The following is a 7239-nucleotide window of genomic DNA, read 5'->3' as shown; positions in this document are numbered from 1 at the left end:
TCCACTAGTTGAACACCAAAAATATGCCAGGTGCTGTGAAATAAACATCTAAGAAATAAATAAGGTGCCACTTAGTTGTACCCTGATGGAGAAAGATGCATACATGCCTAGGATAAATATTAGACTGAGGGTGCCATCACAGCAGTGTGAACAGCATGGTGTGGACATCAGGTGCGAATGGCGTGCTGTGGGCTTGAGACATCAGAAATTCCTCAGGAGCTGAGGGCTGTTTGAGTTGGGTCTTAAATAACAAGTTAGAGTCTAACAGGGGAAGAAAGAGACTTCTCCCCTTGAGAAGTGCATAGCGCTTTGGGAGAACTCAAAGTTGGCCCAGAAAGGCTCCGTACAGGTTGGGGCTGGAGACTGAGGCCAGGGCTGGTGAATGAGCTGTGTTGAGAAGGGCTTTGCATGCACAAGAGGAGAACAAAGTAGACATGGTCTCCCTAAACAACTGTGTGAGAAGGATGGTTTCAAGACTCCTCCTGTGTTTTCTTTCTCACCAATGCTCTACTAGGATTTCCGAAATGTGCTTAAACGGAGCTTCTCTGAATGCCACAGCCCCTCCTTGATCAAGGAGATGATCAATGGAATCCCCAACCGTGAGGCCAGAGAGGACATCCAGGATCATCTGGTTCAGCCCCCAGAGGAGGAAGCAAGAGAGGGGCTCCTGGAAACTTGGCGGGCCAGGCTGAGACTGGAACTCCAAACTCTCCCACCACAACAGATGGTCTTGAGCTAAACAAGCATAAAGACACTGGGCTTTCTAATAACTAACATGTACAAACTCCAGGCACTGAGCCAGCAGCCCGCAGGTGAGAGATCACGGGCAGCTTCTTGGAATGTGCGGTGGGGACTGCTGAGTGGCTCTAGGCCCTGGGCCTGAGCCTGTTCATATGCCCCAATTCAGGAGGGTCCTCCAGGACCCAGGAGTGGACCCTGACTGCAGTGAAGTCAGATGGGATGCAGCAGCGGCTTGTTGGGGATGTGATCCTGTGCTTTGAGAGGAGGGGCTTCAAGCCGGGTGGGGATGATGATGCTACAGGCACCAGACTCCTTGCCAAGCACGGTCGTGACCTGCAGACGAAGCCCTTCTAATGAGCCCTCCTCAGCTGCGGGAGCTCTGGCTGGTGGCAGCCATGGTCTGGGAAGGCCTCGACGTGGTCTGGTCCTCAAGGGCCCTGATAGGACACAGTGACTCAGCAGAGACTGCCCCCGACACCATCAGAGGGGACTTCAGCATCCACATCAGCCACACCAGTGACTCCATGGAGGGGGCCCAGACGGAGATCCAGCTATGGTTCCAGAGCAGTGAGCTGGTGGATTGGGCAGACGAAGCCAACCAAAGCAGCATTTACCCAGCCTGAGCCCTCAGGCTGCCCTCAGCCACCCCATCAGCCACCCAGGATCAACTACCTCTGTCAACAAGAACTCGAGCCCACATCCATGGTCTACCTATCTGCTCCAGACCACCTCCATGTCCACCTTCTGCCCCACTGCAGCCCGGGGGGGTTGAGCAACCAAACTTTACGCACCTTCAAGTATCCTAAGCCAGCAAGGACTCGGACCAAATCCTCTCTGTACCAAAGTGCCAGAAAACCTTTGGGGTGTCTCCAAAAGTGTGTAGTGTGACCTCCCTTCCCCGAGAGGAGGTGGACATTAAAATTCAGTGTGTCATGCACAGAGGTGGATCATTTATTATTTTCTGCCATGTCTGAGGTAACGATGAAGACTTTATGGAAAGTTGTAAGAGTCTGAGAGTAGAAATAAAGCTTACCCTCTCACACACCTTAATTAATTAATGAACTAACTAACATGTAGAGACTCCATTGTGAAATATGTAGGATTAGCCTAATGGTGGGCTCGGTCTGGGGGGTGGGGAGTTGGCACTGTGGATTTCTCACCCATCACTTGCCTTAAGATCAACCTCACCATTTCCGGCCCCTGCTTTCACCACAGAGGCTATTTTAGCCCGAGTTTCCAGTCGCCCTCACCACCTCCCCGAGATAAAGGTCACTGCAGAAGTCATCACCAGGTTCTCACTAAGGAACAAAAAGAGCCAAGGGGATTCTGGGCAGCCCTCCACCACACACAGGGGCTCTGGCACGGAGCTGTTGGGACAGTTGGCATAGTGTGGCCATCCCTTCTCCCCACGGGCCGAAACTAGAACGGCATGAGGTTTCTCTGAGCAATTCTAGAACAACTGCTCCCTTGCTTTCCCTTTCACCTTTCCTCAGACCCCCATCCTCACCTGCCCCCACTCCTTCCCTCACAGAGCTTGGCGACGTGAAAAACACAGACCTATAAACTCTTCCTCTCGGCACTGAACCCAGGTGGCAAAACAGGAAGCATCTTCTTGTTAAGGCAAAACCCATTGTGTTCTCCGTGCACGCGTGTCCCGACAAGCAGCAGGAAACCGCCACCGGGCCGTGGCAACAGGTGTCAGGGTGACCTGACGCCTCCTGCTAGCCTGTGCCCGGCCCTCCTTCCCTTTCTTCCTCCTGGACAGCCGCCTCCTTCCCCCTGCAGCCTGACAGCTCTTCACCTCATACCTCTTGCTCCTGCCCTTCGTGGTGGCCCAAGGCCTGATTCAGACCTTAAAAGGCCCCAAACCTTAAAAAGATTATAGCCGCTCTCCAAATGTAATCTGTAACACTGGCCAACCAACACACACACACACACACACACACACACACACACGCTGGAATTAAGAGAGCTGCTTCTTTAGATTTTTGGGTTACAAAATTCTAGGTAAGTTCAAAGCAGAACGTTTCTCAAATTTGGGGTGTCCCTGTCTGGTTGGAGCCCTAAATCTAACTAACCAAGTTACCCAGCACTGATGGAAGCCCACTCTGCTTGGCTTCACATGGGAGTAGATTGTTCCCAAGTAAACTAAAACAGGGATTGGAGCTGGGGGAGGACTAAGAGATATGATCGTGGACTTGATCTACTTGCCCAGAGGGACTGGAAGCCAGAGGACACTCGGGAGAGTCAGGAAATTGGTGCTTTGACCAGGGCTCCAGCTGCAGGAAAGGCAGGACTGAGTTCCTGCAGATCTGGCTCCCTCCAAGGGACTCTGGGCATGCTTCCTTCTGGTAGGTCTCTCCAGATCAGACCTTCTAGAGAAGATCTCTGTTCTTTCTTGCCCTTTTCAAGACTCACCCTGTTCTTTCTGATGGTAATGGGGCGGGGGGGGGGGGGGGGGGGCGGTGAGTTTATGGTAAGCTAAGTTATTCCTTTGTATTTATTTATTTTTATTTTTTACATTTTCCACTTGTACTGAGACATAATGGACATAACACTGTATTAAGTTCAAGGTACACAGCACAATGACTTTGATTTACACATATTGTGAAATGATTGCCACAGTTTGTTAACATCTATCATCTCGTAGATACAAAAAGAAATGAAAAAAAAATTTTCTGGTGATGAGACCTCTTAAGATTTACTCTCTTAGGAACTTTCAACTATACTGTCCGTCAGGGTTGCCTACAGTGACCATGTTTCCTACCACACTCCTGCTCAGTCTTTACTGCTCCCGAACTCTTCCCACCTTGTCTTGTGGTCTCATGTTTCAGCTGACGCCTCAGTTTGACAAAGATAAATGTGTTTTTATTAACATTTTTGAGATTTCAGCGAAGAGGGAAAAATCCAGACTTTTAAATACTGTTTTCAGACATGCCTTTGGTATATTTTAATTTCTTCCGGATTTTGTACTCAGCCAATATCATCTAGTCTGCATGTCCTATATAATATACCTGAGTAGACCGGTTAGTCTAACCTAGGCCTTTAAAAACTAATCTTGAAAAATCAGTATTTTCCCAGTTTGTTGTCAGAATTAGCACATGGACCACGTTTCACTTGAGAAAACTTGATGGATCAGATCAGTAGATAGTATCTCACTCTTTACAAAGTCTAGCAGCCGACTTCTTAATTGGAAAGCACAACTCTAACCAATTGATTCCGAAAAAGGAGTTCATCAAAAGGATACAAGGTGGGTCCGAGAATTGGGAAGAAACGACAAGACCACGTTCAGGGCTTTGCAGACAGAGACAACTCAGCTAAGGTATATTCTTATATATATATATGGGTGGTTGAACCGAATAACTACAAAAGTTTCTTGCAGATCCTGCTCCCTGCTCCTTCTTAGAAACCTTTGCTCATGGGCAGGACTTCCCCAAAAGCAGTACGCACATCCTCCGAGAATAGGACAGGGTGCAGAAAGTGTAGTATGAGGGCATCTTTTCCAAGCAAGGAGGGGGACAGCCAGGACCTGTCTTTCATGTATGTCAGGTCATGCCTAGCGTCAGTCTGGCATGATGGGAAAAGCCCCTTAGCTTGGAATCAAAGGTCAAGTCATTTTCTCTCTTGGAAGTCTCAGTTTCCTTAATCAGAAAACTGAAACGTAGCAAACAGAGTAGCCCTGGAGGTTACATGGATAAGATATAAGAATGTGCTTAGAAATATGCAAGCTCCATGCATATGCAGAGACTTATTACTTACCATTAGTTGGCATGCTCTTTGGTCATTAGTTGACTATGGTTTATCGGGCCTTCAAGTCCTAGCACTTGACTCAACACCTGGCTGAGTAGGGGCTCAGTAAATGGATGCCAGGTGAATGGATGGATGGACGAATGGACAAGCAGAGTCGTGAGGAACAGTTAACTCTAGGAAATGCTTTGCACACCATCTATTGACACATCACAACAGCAGAGAGAGATTCATTCACTCCAAAGATACAGCGAAAGCAAAAGATGTTTCACATGCCAAACACAACCTACCCATCGCTCAGGTAACAAAGACCAGAAACCTGACCCACAGGCTATGTGTTCCCTGCAAGAAGGCCAAGTTAAACAGTGTGGCTCTCCCTGTGTCCTGAACTCCCAAACTGAGAGATGCTGAGAAAGTAAGCAACCTGTTCAAGGTCTGCTGGGCGACACTTCTGGACTTGGCACTCGCTACTGATCACTCACCACTACCTTCCTTCCTTCCCCTGGGTCACTCCGACTCCTCTTTGATGGCACTTTTTTCATGGCCTTCCTGATTCCCTTCCTGTGTGCTCTAGTGGCTTCCTGGGCTTGCCCCACCCCTACTCCATTCGTTCCTACAACATTGTACTATATTTTGTCTTCCATTATTTTAAAAATATTCTGAAATATTTAAATATATAAAGGTATAACGAATAATACAATCATATTCCTAGATACTTCTCCATTTGCAACCTCTTCCCTTTCCATATTGAGTTTAATGTATGCCTTGCCATGCACATTTTTGTACTTTCAGTGCTTATGGGTTAACTGCCTCTTTATTTTTCCATCTTCCCCACTATTATGGAATAAATGTTTGTGTGTCTCCAAAACCCATATGTTGAAGCCCTAACCCCAAGGTGACTGCATTTGAAGGTGGGGCCTCTAAGGCAGTAATTAAGGTTAAATAAGGTCGTAAGAGTGGGACCCTGATCCAATAGGATTAATGTCCTTATAAGAAAAGATATCAGAGGCCTCACTTTCTCTCTCCTTCTCCCTCTCCCTCTCTTTCCACCCCTTTGCACACACTGAGAAAAGGCTATGTGAGGACATAGTGAGAAGGTAGCCATCTGCAAGCCAGAAAGAGACGCTGACTCTCCTGGACCCTGATCTGGGACTTCCAGGCTCCAGAACTGTGCGGAAATAAATTTCTATTGTTTAAACCACCCAATGTATGGTATTTTGTCAGCTTGAGCTGACTGCTACATCCACTGTGCCCCAAGTGGGCTAGGAAAGGCCAGGGACCATGGGTGTTCATTTTTGTAGACTCCACAGCCATGCCTGACACATACGTGCTTGTCAAATATTTGTAAAATGAATGAAAACGAAGTCACTGCAGAACCAAAACCGATGTCCTCGGGTCTATTCCCCGGGACCAAAGTGTTCTCTGCTCTGCCACAATACAGGTCCTATTCAAGCTGCTGCTGAGACCACCATCTATAGTCAACTCCCAACAAAGTAAATTTAAGAGGAGAAAAGGGAATTCGCAAGAAAATAGTGCAGGAAGTGCTGGCATCTTAAGAAAGTCACTTTAGCGACCAATTAAATGTTTATCAGGCACCCGCTTATTAGGAATTCAGTGTTGGACAGCCTCCATTTCTATAAAGCAATAGTCTTTTTTTTTTTTTTTTAGTTTTTTTATGTGTTTATTTTATTTTTGAGAGAGAGAGAGACAGAGTGCGAGTGGGAGAGGGGCAGAGAGAGAGGGAGACACAGAATCTGAAGCAGGCTCCAGGCTCTGAGCTGTCAGCACAGAGCCTGATGTGGGACTCGAACTCACGGACCGTGAGATCATGATCTAAGTTGAAGTCAGACGCTTAGCTGACTGAGCCATCCAGGTGCCCCGGCAATCAGTCTTTAAAAGACCAAAGACCTAGTGGTCCTAAGATGCCCTGGATATAAGCAAGCACTATGTGTCTGCTTCTGTTATGGACATGTCCTTTGTATGGACACTTTGGAGTATTCATGGCACTCCAAATGGAGAACATAAGCTCAAAGACCTCTCCTTCAGTTTATAAGATTAAGCGCATCCGTGGCACAGCTTGAACATGATCGTGGCCACTCCCACGAGCCCCTAAGCATCAGTAAGGGGCTTTACTTCTAGAGTCTCTGCTTTGACTTCTAAGATTCTCCAGAGGGAAAGAGGCAACAGTCTCAAGAAGCTGGCTTCAAGTCTCTTGCTCAACGTGCATCACATGCTCCATAACAAGTGCGATGAGACAGAACCCTCCATGATGGAGGATATCACTGTGGGACCCATTATTGAACTACTATTGAATTATACCAAACTACATAAAAAATTTGTTGTTGTTGTTGTTGTTTAAATCACGGCATTGTTTGAGACAATGCAAAGACGACCCAGAAAAGTACCCAGCACAATTTTGTTTTCAAGAAGCATAGAGTCTATTCCAGAATAGAAAATAGTTCACGTGCCATGGCCGTATATACCAATTTGGGTGTCACCAAACTAAAATGCTATGGAAGTGCAGAGAAGAAAGGGCAGAGGAGGTGGGCCATCCTGAGTCTCCAAGGATGGGATGGGACTTGGAAAGTCATACTGAGTTCTTCCTACACTGCACCTCCCATAAAGAGTGTATTCACAGTAAATAGTCACTGACTGCATGCTAACACGCATGCGGGATTATGAGGGAAAGCTCATAATCAGTGTTGAAAATACTAGGGAATCCCCAACGTCTCACTCAGAGACCAGCTAAGA

General features: G+C 47.1%; 1 pseudogene; it reads left to right on the top strand.

The window, feature by feature from the left end:
* Window positions 1-592: 592 nt before the first annotated feature.
* LOC112854158 (nucleoside diphosphate kinase D, mitochondrial pseudogene) lies at window positions 593-1558 on the top strand (annotated as a pseudogene).
* Window positions 1559-7239: the final 5681 nt, after the last annotated feature.

Source organism: Puma concolor, chromosome E1, assembly GCF_028749965.1.
Source record: "Puma concolor isolate L17-30 chromosome E1, mPumCon1.1.hap2, whole genome shotgun sequence".
Lineage (NCBI taxonomy): Eukaryota > Metazoa > Chordata > Mammalia > Carnivora > Felidae > Puma > Puma concolor.
The sequence above is the reverse complement of the archived record's forward strand: the minus strand, read 5'-3'. Positions and strand labels throughout refer to the sequence as shown.